This window comes from Idiotropiscis lumnitzeri, chromosome 1, assembly GCF_059441095.1.
Source record: "Idiotropiscis lumnitzeri isolate Australia: NSW breed Sydney's pygmy pipehorse chromosome 1, RoL_Ilum_1.0, whole genome shotgun sequence".
In the NCBI taxonomy this organism is placed as follows: Eukaryota; Metazoa; Chordata; class Actinopteri; order Syngnathiformes; family Syngnathidae; genus Idiotropiscis; species Idiotropiscis lumnitzeri.
In genome coordinates this window covers 10399178-10411516 of record NC_142391.1, presented here as the reverse complement: position 1 = coordinate 10411516, position 12339 = coordinate 10399178, and the positions used below count along the sequence as shown (strand labels likewise).

General features: G+C 42.1%; 1 long non-coding RNA gene across 3 annotated transcripts in view; it reads right to left on the bottom strand.

Annotated features, from left to right (window-relative positions):
• Nucleotides 1-12339, bottom strand: part of LOC148343150 (uncharacterized) — a 105791-nt gene that overhangs the window by 60810 nt on the left and 32642 nt on the right. For all 3 annotated transcript variants that reach the window (XR_015846593.1, XR_015846592.1, XR_015846595.1), the window contains exon 4: nucleotides 11956-12068. This is a non-coding gene — a long non-coding RNA (uncharacterized LOC148343150). The remainder of the gene's footprint in view (nucleotides 1-11955; nucleotides 12069-12339) is intronic.

The window sequence follows — 12339 nt, the reverse complement described above, 5'->3', positions numbered from 1 at the left end:
TTTTTGCTTCTTTTATTCATGATGCTGCATTAAAAAGTCAATAAGGAGTGAGGAGTGCTCGAGGCTAAGTATGGGCTTTTTAAACGTCTCCTAAATTTAATCATTGTAAAATAATAATAACTGATTAATCACTTAGCATATCACTCGATTAAAGGCCGCAGCCAAGTCCCGCATCTTCTGGTTGTAGAAAGTCGCAAAGTACAAATACTTTGTGACAGTAAACGAATTAAATACAAATGTCAGGTATCTGCAATAGACTTTACTTTATACTTTTTGATCCTTCCACTTAAAAACTGTACTGTTACAACGTACGATTGACAACCTCCGCCGATGATGATGATTTGACTTAAATGAAAACAGATAAAGTCAACCACAGACGAGATCTTGATCACTTGAGCTCTTGTGGTTTCAGAAGGCGTGAAAAACAGGGATGGCAACGACATGGAGGAACGCAAACCAAGGAGCATTCACTACAAAGGCATTTGGTTCATGGTTGGGGAATAGCTCGCTTCCCTTGAACCAAAGATAACACAATTATGATTGCCACCTGCAAAATAGCCACGTGAGCGACTCAACTTCTCACCTCAATCCTGCCTCTTGAAATGATTTAAAAAAATAATAATGAAAAAAATAAATAAATGATAATAAAAAAAAAATGTTTTGTGCAAGTTATTGGTAACATGAATGGTTGAATACGTTTTGACACAATTTATTAATATTTGATTCATTTTTATATTTCTTAATATCACAAAAAACCTGGCATTTGAACCAGGGTGTGTAGACTTTTTATATCTACTAGAGGTGTGCATCGCGCTTCGAAAGACGATTCGATACATTTGTCGATATATGATATACGATTCAGGTTTGTTACGATGTTATATTGATTCAATTTTGTTTGATTCAGTGGAATTACGAAGGGATTCGATACAGATTCTTTACGGCTCATGTTTATTATAATGCAACAGAATGAGTTTGGAAGAAACAACAAAGTATCAGCAATTGATCACTTCAAATTCATATATATCTCGCATAAAAGCCAATTCGATACATGGGGTGCGATACGATTCAAGGACGCAATGACTTTAAAATGAAACAATTCCATTAGGTTTGTCACTACAAAGGAGCAGTGTAAGTTGAATTTCCCTGAACATGATGTTAAAAAAATAAAATAAATGCTCCAAACAAATGAGCAATAGGTGTTTAAAAGCAAGTTAAATTATTAAAATAAGTAGCACAGCCTGTGGGTGGTACATTCAAATAATCAAGCCAACTGTAAAAAAACAAAGTCCAGCCTAATTTTCATTTTATTGTTTATATTCACAACCTACAAGTATTTTTTATTCAAATACTGACGGTAATATTAACGTTACCTGCACGTTAGAATAGGTACGGCAAGTTATGAAAAAAAATTCAAGTTAAAAAACAGTTAGGGGGCACAGCTAATGTTTAAATTCAAATTTGGGACCTCCTTTATTTCATATGGCACTGGAAAATACATTTAAAGAAACAACCAAAAAAAATAAAAAGACAGAATAACGCCTATCAATTGTAAAATAAACATGTTAGTGGAGCCTCAGAAAGGTTAAAAGGTGAAATAAAGAAAAAAAAAATCAATAAAGTGATTATCTTGAGAAGGAACAAGTGAGGAGCCAAGGTGGGCCTTGTCACATGTACAATGTCTCCCTCCCCACTCTCGCTGGCGCCATAGCTGTCAGCCCAGTAAGTGCAGTGTCAGGCTGATTAGAGAGCAGCGCAGCCCAGACGGAGAGCAGCCAACCTCCAGACGAGCCCTCCGGAGACGCCGCGCCACAACAAACCCCGGCCCGGGGTCAAGACTCGCTTGTCAGCCTCCCCGCTTTCAAGATGGGCCACTTCAGTGCGCAGCTCGCAACCGTTTTGCACGGCAGACAGCAGGGTCAAGATTTATGGCTATGTTTTATGAAAGTATCTCCATTACCAAAAAATCAAGTATACAGTTTTTTCCTCATTCCTCCTATCCTTCTGTTAAAGATTAACGAGTTATTTTGGCCTTCAATGCAGAAACATAAAAAAAAAAAAAGCATTTCACCGGATAATTACATTAGCGTGCATGAAAGTATGCTGAAGTTGATAAGAGAGTTTGTTACATCCTGCAAATTTTAATGAAGACCTCTTGTTGACCGCTTGCATTTCTTTTTAAATAACGGACAAGTACTATGGCGTGATAAGACCATTTCATACTGTGTCCAATAGCTCGACGAAAGAAAATTATATTAAATCTGAAAAAAAAAATCACAAAGTTAGCAAGTGATTTAAATGTGGTGTCACAGCCACTTACTCAGCATCCACCTCCATCCAGCCTCCTACTGTCTTTTAACACTGCTACCATTATTACGGTATATAGCCGGACACATTTGCATATTGCTGTCATTATATAATCTGAAACAAAGCAGTTAGTCACTATATTGTATAATTTGTATAACTGGGACACTAAGAAGAGTTGAGGCTATCTTGGCTAGATGGAAAAAATATATACGGCAATTTCTCTGGCGGCAACTGACAAAGGCTCTAATAGTGATTGGCATTATAATCCATTAATGTATCGTTACGTATTTTGTTCATGAGGCCTTGAAGGAATTTAGTCAAAATAAAAGTGCCCTAAAAAACGTGATGTCTTGGGATTTGGTTGGCAACTCCTCCAGGAAGCATTATTTCGCTCAGTATGATACGGGCCTGACAACAACACAATGTTGCTCTTTTCAAACTAATTGTACCGCTCCCAGTACTGGGTGGAGAAAAGATATTTTTATCTATCCATTTATTTTCTATAGGGCTTGCCGTCATCAGGGTCATGGGTGAGCTGAAGTCTATCCCAGCTAGGCAAGAGGTAGGGTGAGTCAAGGACTCGTCGGCAGCCAATGACGGGACCAAATACTCACATTTACAAAATTTAGTCTTATGTATGTTTTTGGGAATGTGGAAGGAAGTAACTGGGGAAAACCCACACAAGCATCCATTATCTGTATCGCTTCTCCTCACTAAGGTCGCGGGGAGTGCCGGAGCCTATACCAGCTGTCTTCGGGCACGAGACGGCGGACACCCTGAACTGGTTGCCAGGCGATCGCAGGGCACACAGAGACGAACAACCATCCGCGATCACAATCAGACCTAGGTGCAATTTCGAGTGCCCAATCAACCTGTCACGCACGTTTTTGGAATGTGGGAGGAAACCGGAGTACCCGGAGGAAACCCACGCAGGCTCGGGGAGAACATGCAAACTCCACACAGGAAGGCCGGAGCCGGAATCGAACCCACGACCTTTGTATTGTGAGGCCGTCGGGCTAACCGGTCGGGCCACCGTGCCCCCACGCAAGCAAGGAAACAAATTTCGAACCGGAAAGCTTCGAACTTTGAGGTCGACTAGTCGACTAGTCAACTAGTCTACCATGCTGCCAGTAGATGTTCTGTTGTAGAAGTTCTGCATATTTCTTGTCACGTGTTTAACATTGTCCGCGAGTTGACCAGTTTCGTCACATTCCTCGGGAACATTTTAAGCTTGAGTGAGTTCTACCTGTGCGTGTGTGCGTGCATGCATATATGTGTGTGTGTGTCGCTGTAGCTGGAGGGCTGACAGTATCTAATCACACCCGGGGAAGTTGAGCGGAGGAGAGGTTGTAGACAAGGTGGCACCACATGGAATTACCTTACTATCATGAGCAGGATCAAAAGTATTTCTGGCAAATGCCGTATTGTTTGCTACAAATAAGCCATTACACATACTGTCGAGTAGAACTTTGCTAAAAGAAGTTGAAGTCATTTGACCTCTGCTTCACCTGAAGGGAGCTGAGCCACGTCAGGCATAAACATCGTAAACAGGGGGCAGGGGATACCCCCCCATCCCATCCCCCATACCTCCTTTAGGGTATAGTCAAGTCGAGAGGAGTGGGAGGAGGAGGTGTCAGCGTCTCTACAAAGTCTTCTTATCCACGAGATATCAAAGACGTCCTCCCTGCGTGAGATCTTGTCAGGACGTTGTGACTCACGCAGAGGGATGGCGTCCATTGCAAAGTAAATCCACAAAAGGAGACGAGGCCAGAAAACGGCACAAAAGCAGGAGCAGATTTGCATGAAGATTTGGCAGCGTGCGTAAGCTACCTCACAAAAGATGTTTTTTTGATGGAAACAAAGAAAAGTATTGTATCTGAGGCCTCTTCTTCAACTGAGGTGAGCTCAGTCCCAGATGACTCACTGTGTGAAATAGTGCTTGCAACATTTTGTTCAATCTACGAAGTTGGAGCCAACTTTTCTGACCCCATTTGATACTTTTCTTTCCTTTCAAATTTGTTTTCTAAAAGGCGACGTTGGCCAGATATGCAGTGCTATTGTTGGGTTGACAGAAAAAAATGACCTTGTGCATGTGTGTAATCAGACAGAGAGGGGGATTAGAGACCAGGCACCTGGCAGGTGGAAACAGTCTGTGCTCATCACATGCCCTCCTGTTTTTCTTGGACAGCGTTTGCGTGTCTCTGTACACACACGCACGCACAACTACAACTTGTCCTTTCGTCATCGCTGTCAGGACACCTCATGGCCACAAAGAAAAAAAAAAGAGGGACTTTACTGTGTTAAGTCACTATCTATCCCTCGACTTTTTATTCTGGTTATCCTGTTGATGTTGCAGTTGACTCGGAGTAAAGAGATCCTGGATTTTTTGCCTGGGCACATACAGAGACTGCTGAGTGGGAACTGAACCTGCTTGAAAGAAAATATCACCCCCCCCCCCATCTTTTAGAAATAAGGCATTCATTAGATCAGAGTCCTTTATATGTAAGTCCAATTGTAATTATTGTATTATTTCATTTGATGTATTATATATATATTCATATTAGTGCTGTCAAGTGATTAATTTTTTTAACTAATTAATCACAAAAAAATTCCATGATTAATTAATCGCGATTAATCACACCCCTCAACTACCACTTTTTGCGACGCTTGGAACAGATATTTACTTGACTAATATCTTGGAATTGATGCAAAATCACCCAATATGAAGTATATTTAATTAAAAAACGGTTCTAATAGCTTTCTTTGATTTTAAATATGTTCTTAAATAGCGACATCTTTTCAGGCATTTTTCTTTGAAACATTTCTCAAAACTGCCCACAAGTGCCACGCTCCAGCAGTGTTGGTTTGGAAGGCCCAGTGGTAACTTGAACATGTTCTGAGACGTGCTAAAGATGTACAGCTAATATGGCACAATATGGGCAAAGTATGCAAATAATTTTTTCCTAAATCTAACTGAGTTAAAATACTGAACTGAGTAAAAAAAATGTTGATCAATCACCTGAGTGAACGCTTTAATTTTGACAGCTCTAATTATTATATGAAGGGCTGTGAACTTTTTCACATGAGAGGAAACACAGTTATAGTTTTTGTTTTAGTTGTCTCCTTAAACGGCTTCATATCTTGGATGGGAAGTTTAGACCAGAATTCCTACTTTAAAAAAAAATATATTAATGAAAAAAGAAAAAAAAAAGACCGAGGCAAACTTAACTGTCATCAAACAGCTCAATGCCAACTCTTGTCGGCATTCCCAAAAGAACGCCAAGCACCCCATCTGTTGTGGCCCGCTCAAAGATAGTCGCTCAAGAAGAGCCATCAGTGTTAAGTTAAAACAAACACAGTAATTAGCCTGATTAAGATCTGGCAGATTCCTTGAGATTAATAGTAGTCTGCTTTCTTGAGATACTAGAGTTTACGTCAGGGGAGACCAAAGAAGATTAGGGGGGTCTGGGGGGGCGGAGGGACAAAAACTGCAAAGAAGGCAAAGAAAGTGATGCAATTCTGAAGAGAGAAGGTATAAAGTTGGACTCATATGAGGGTGTTGCTGTTTGGATGAGTGGAAGTAGAGAAAAGGGGAAATGAGAGCTAAGGGCCAGTCATGGAAGAGTTCTTTTTTTGGGCTTCACAGGGAGTAAATGTCTCTGTAGGCGCTTGTCACTCTGAGGGGCCAGCGTGGGACAATCAGTGATGATGACGGGGGCACGGACCTGTGTCAAGAAGCTGAACTCGGCTGTCATTCAAACCCCTCTGCCCTATGGGATGACAAGGATGGGCCATAATCTGCTGGGAGAGAGAGAGAGGGAGGGAGGGTGAGAGTGATGGAATGGAAGGGGGGTAAAATTAGACAGGAGGAAATGGGGAGTTGTTTTATGGGGGGCAAGAAGGACAAGTAGTTTGGAAGTATAATTCGTTCTCAGATAAGGAAGTTGTTCTGTATGCTTTTTGAGTGGGGCTGTCAATGCTTTTCGGGTGGGATGGCGTGTGTGCGCCTTGGCATGAGCTGGGGTAAGAAGCTTCTGCTGGCCTTCTACCACTCATCCATCGAGAGCCTGCTGACGTACTGCGACTCTACCTGGTACGGCGGCTGCACTGAGGCAGACCTAGTGAGGCTCCAGAGGACAGTCGAAACAGCGCAGAGGATTATGGGCTGCCCTCTCCCCTCCCTGTCGGACATCTACACCACCCGGTGCCTCAGCTGAGCTCTCAATAGCATTAAAGGCAATGCTCACTCGAGCTCACACCTGTTCGACCAGGCGCTACAGGTGCATCAAAACAAAGACTAACAGACTGAAAAACAGTTGCTTCCCGGGAGCCGTCTCCAAGCCGAACTCTCACACACACCTACCGTTCGTTACCTTGCAGCACAGCGACATAATGTGTTTTTATTGACTTTTTGACTTATTGGCGATTTAAATACCAAAAACAATGGGAGCAACTTCGAGCATGATTCATTTGAACGAATGGATGATTTTGTCACTGACGTTGGCAAAAATAGGAAGGTGTGGTTCGCACCTCATGGAACCAAGACAACAACGACAACACCTAACTCCATTTGTCATTAAAAATGATCATTCTCTCACCGTGATCGTGTGTTCTTTCCAGTTTGTAGACTCCTTCTTGAAGAGTCATCGCAACATTGATTTTTTTACAGCATCTCATCAGTAACGAGGCGCAAACTTGAAGTCTGCCGTTCGCAAATCTGTCTGACTGCTAATGAGCAGACGTTTTCTTCAATTAAATCTATTTTAGTTTGACTGCGTTTGAACGTCATCAAATCGCATTACGTCAATTAATAGTGAAAAGTTCCTTTCGAGGAGGAAATTGTATCCAACTGTTGTCCAAGTGCACGTTAACTTTGACATTGTTTGCAGTCGGAGACTGCGAGACTAGTTGGGGTTTGACTTTTCCAAGAGTGTGTCAAAAGAATATATTTTATGCAGATGTTCATGTCCAAATGGGACAATAAGGCACAAAAATGAGAAGTGAAAACTAAGAAAAACATTGTGGGCTGAGTTTTTTTGGATTGCGAATCGATCAATCAAATCACTTTACCTCTTCTTTAGCCCTCCCACATTGCAAGACTGAACTTTTTATCGGATATCATGGCAGGACACACGGCATCAAATGAACTTGACATGAGACGGGCCAGCAAGGCCCATGAGTGAGTCATCAACCAGCAATCTTGGACCGCAAGCTGGCGGGACTCCTGGGAACACAGACATAAGGACACAATAGTTGCAGAGGATGGGTCTTAAAGTCAGAATTTGCTGAAACTCCACCAAGCTGTTTTCAATTAGTCCTCCCTTCTTCTCGGTCTTGGTCCACCGCATCATTTTAAGTCAATTTAACTATAACAAGAAGCCACAATGTTTGGCTTTGCAAAAGGTTCTCTGGTCAGATAGCGCTGCCATAAAAATCCTTTTCACTCACGGTTGCATCTATTCTTCAGTCGGCGGCGTTTCGCCGTGATGTAATGCAATAACAGGTAATCCAAAACCAGCTATAAAGAAGGCGGCAGATAATAAGATAGCAATGCCAAAGCACAAAGCAAAATATGTCAGTGGTACGGTCGGATTGAAGCCATTGAAACAGAACACGACTTGAAAGATCGACAAGAGGGGTCACATTTATTCGGAATGCTGCTCGTCGGCTCAGACATATTCTTGGATGGCTTAGCCTAGCACCTGAGTTCTTGGTCTCCACCTCCTCAGGTTACGATGTCACCATCCTGACATGGCGCATTTCTCTACTTGGAGCATTTCAAAATCTATTCTACAGCTGACTGGGAGCCAGTGTAAAGTCTTTAGGACTGGAGTAATTTGTTCTGTTCAGAACCCAAGCTGCAGCTGTTTGATGCTCTTTTAATGGTGGCCAGTCATAAAACCATTGCAATTATCAAGTCTACTGGACATAAAAGCGTGGATAAGCTTCTCTTGGTCTGCTTGGATCATGCAATGCCTTAAACTGGAGATGTGGTTCAGATGGTCATGGGCTGTTTTGGAGTTTGATTTGATATGACTGCTAAAAGTCACGTGCGAGTCTACCAGCACGACGAGAATTTGGACTTTGTCTTTGGTTTCGAAATTCAGTGTCTCCTGGAAAACACTAACTTCAGTGTTGTTTCGGTTCAAATGACTGAAATGATAGTTCTTCTCGTTAATTTGATCTAGACTTTGACACGACGCATTAACTGAACTACTGTCATTTGGGGATATGCATAAATGTAGTGGCGTGTCATCTACATTGGCGTTCTGAAGCATTTGACCCAAAGGTAACATATACAGACTGAACAAAAAGGGGTCCAAGGACTGACCCTTGAGGGACCCTACATGTCAAGGCCATTCCATCCGATCTAAAAACTGAAGACCATACTGAGTATTGTTTCTAATATTTTGGCAGCGCTATTCAAAACTGAACGTTATGACTTTTGCATAGACAAAATTGTCATTCCATTGGACAGCATGAGTGAATGTCGAGTGTGTAAAACGTGCCACATTTGGAAAGAGGCACATCACAGTCACAAGTTGCATGACAGAGAGACAGGTGGCCAGAGTCGCGGCTGCGAGTCACGTCCCATGCGATTCGATGCACCAAAGAGAACCAGCCAATGATCTTTCATCGCCCAGATGTACGGCGTCCCGGAGGTGATCGAAGCCGTGACCTGACACTCCGATGTCCCAGCATGCTCGGCAGATGTGGGTCAACTGACATCTGTTTCTCAGCACAGCCCGGGCTCAGCTCGGCACAACCCAACCCTGATGCCATATTCATCCTAATAACCACTCCCATAATCACCAGGGATTATTCTAATATTAGTGTGCACACGCACTGGGACTGCTCTGATTAAGGTATAGTGAGTGCTCCATATGTTTTTTGGTTTTTTTGGGAGGGCTTTTTGGTGGGATTTGTATGTTTTCAGCCCCTCAGTGAAAAGCCATGAAAAAGCCAGCTTAGCGAGGACTAAAGAGAGTCACTGCATAAATAATATTGGAAAATAGCCTAGACATGAGGAAGAAGGGTACGGCGGAAGTGGTCCAACTCCAGTGAATGTCAGAATTCTTACACACTGTGCAAATGCAACAGTCGAAGCCCATCATCCAATCGCGTTACTTTCCACGCCACTCACAAATACTACAGTATGCTCAGAAATTCTAGTAAGAAAAATATTTTTTCTTGACTTTTCTGCTGCTTTATAAAATACAGTGCCATTATTGTTTTTTATCAAAACACCAAAATGGTGATTTTTTTTAATTTTTTTTTTACGGATTCGTGGCATTTCAATTCATTTCAGTGGAGGAAATTGATTGAATTTTTGCGTAATTACGGTTACAGTGAACAAACTCAAGAAAAACCTAAACTAGCAAGTCAAGGAATCTCAGTCATTTTTGTGCCCAGAAGAACATTTAGAGCAACTATGTGCAATATATTTTGATATAATTTTTTCTTGTGTCTTTTTATGCTGCATATGAAATCTTGTGCTTCCCATTTTACCCAAAGAGGTCTATTTGTGGAAGTCATGGCCTGCTGGTGTTTATGACTCTCTATGGGCCCCTACTGCTGGTCGCCAGCACACCTCCCAACGCACACACACACACACCCCCCGACACGCCCACCAAGAAAACCACACACACACACACGCACACACATAGAATTGGCCCTTAACTGCTGACACTCAGCTTCATTCCAAGATGCAGCTGCATCTGCCGTCACGTGGAGAAATTGTTTATTACTTAACCGCCCCCCCCCACCCACACACACACCCCCACACTCTTTCTCACTCACAAACACACGCAAGGATGCAGCGATGGCAATCTGCAATTTCCCCCGGTGTTTGAATTGGTGTTATAAGGCCCAACGGATCAGAACCCCCAGCAAGCCCGGGCCCATATGCACAAACACAGCGAGGCAGCAGTTGGCCTAAATGGATGCAGCACCGTCCGTGTATAAGCGGCACACTCCCTAATCATCTCCAGGCTGCTCTGGATAATGACATTTGTGCAGGCTTGGGCTGGACCTGAGCGAGTTAAGAGACAGGTATGTGTACCTTGCGTCTCACTTAGCAGTTCTGCAGAGAGAAACATTCAAAGGTAACATCGCATTATTTTCAATGTGTTGCTCCACACTTACAAAAAGGCCACAAATGAGTTTTCACGAGTGGTCGAGTGTATTATGCAACATGTGAGAGCCTGCTAATCTTGTTCAACAGCCTGCTCCTCCTGGCCATGTCGAGGCCACCGACGCACACATACACACACCTCCTGGCCGTCTTTGGAGCCATGCATGGCTACACACCCAGGTGGCCTTAATGGGTTTAAGAGTGAGTCCAGATCCCGACCTGAGCTCTTCGGTCTCCTGTCTCCGCATGTGACAGCACAGCGAGACTCGTGAGCGGTCATGGTGCCAATGAGATGGCCAAACTCATTGCAGTGCATGTAACATAAATGGAGCGTTACAATGCTTTTTTTGTTGTTGTTTTGTGAACCTCCACCAAGTTACTGTAACATGTGTGTTTGATTGAGAGCAGGATTAAGATAAAACTAATAGATTTGAGTGAGCAGAGCATGGACCAAGTAGGAGCCAAACCACTAATTTAGTGAAAATCCCAAATTGCTTCTGTTGCAGTAGAAATGCAAATAAATCCTTGGTTTAGTTTGTGTGGTCAGGTGAGAGGACTTAACCAATCAGGTGGGGACCAAATCTCTCAACCTCTGCTATCTTCAGATGTTTTAAAAAAAACAGTGATCTGACTTCCCAAATGGCCCAAATTGCAAATAAGTAAATTCTGTTTGTCCTTTTGAAGCATCATCATCAAGCTGTTAACATAAAAAACAATGTCTTTGGTTTACTTTAGCATGTCGTCATTTACAGAAATATTTTATGAATTTACTGTTCTGTTTATTAGATTGTTTCAAACTGTGCTAATACAACAAACCTGGATGTTTAAAGCAAACACACCAGGCATAAAGCAGACCTATCAACCGAAATTAGAGGTATGAAAGCATCCTTAACAACTACATCTAGGCATATGGAGGTATTTAAGGATGTGCTGTGAGTTTGAATTTGCTTGCAAGCAGGATTTTGCAAAAAAAAAAAAAAAAAAAAAAAAAAAAAAGTAATCACAATAGATATTAGTGTGGGAGTATGAGCCAAAAAAGAACTCATTACATTTTGGTCCAGGTCCATATAAAGGTGCAGATGCTGGATTTTTTTTTTTTCTTCACTTATATTGACATTCAGAGATTGAGCAGCACATTTTCATAGTGAATAAAGACTTATTGTTAGGCCACAATTAGATATAAGCGGGATAACAATTTCATGTGGTTCCAAATTATGATTGTTTGGCATGGCAGAGGTGCTTTAAATTGCTGACAGTTCAATAAAGAGAGATTTTAAGTTACAAGCAAATAATCGGACCCGTATTGATCGATTTGCCATTGAGCACTCGCGAGTGTTTGTTATGTCATATCTGAAATAAAGGTCATGAGGTGACCTGTCGGGTTGAGGCTCACTGCAGCAGGTGGCCTGAGGTGGCCAAGCCCACCCTTGACTGAACCGAATGGCCACTCATGTCTTGTTCACAACTATGTTTTTTTTTTCGAGAGCGTTTTCTCAAAAGCACACACACACACTTACCTTTTCCATGAATACACAGCAAGAAGCGCGTGAGAGTTCAAGGTGAGCTCCAGGACGATCGTCTGCCTTCCACTTTAACCGACTGAGCTCATCTGAAACCATCGATGAAGACTCTGAAATATTAACCATAATTTCAGATTAATTGCAAATCAGTACTGATAAAGATGAATAATGCTTGATAGCGCCAACAAGACCTCAACCACAATGAAACAAAAATTATTCCCGTAACATAAGCGTCAGCAACACTCCTCATGAACAAGCTTCTTGGTGGAGGTAAAATAATGTACGAGGGATTTAAAAAAAAATAATAAATAAAAAATACAACTAACCAAATCTTTGCCAGGGAAATTATTATGGTTATTGGATTGAATCATCCACATTCTT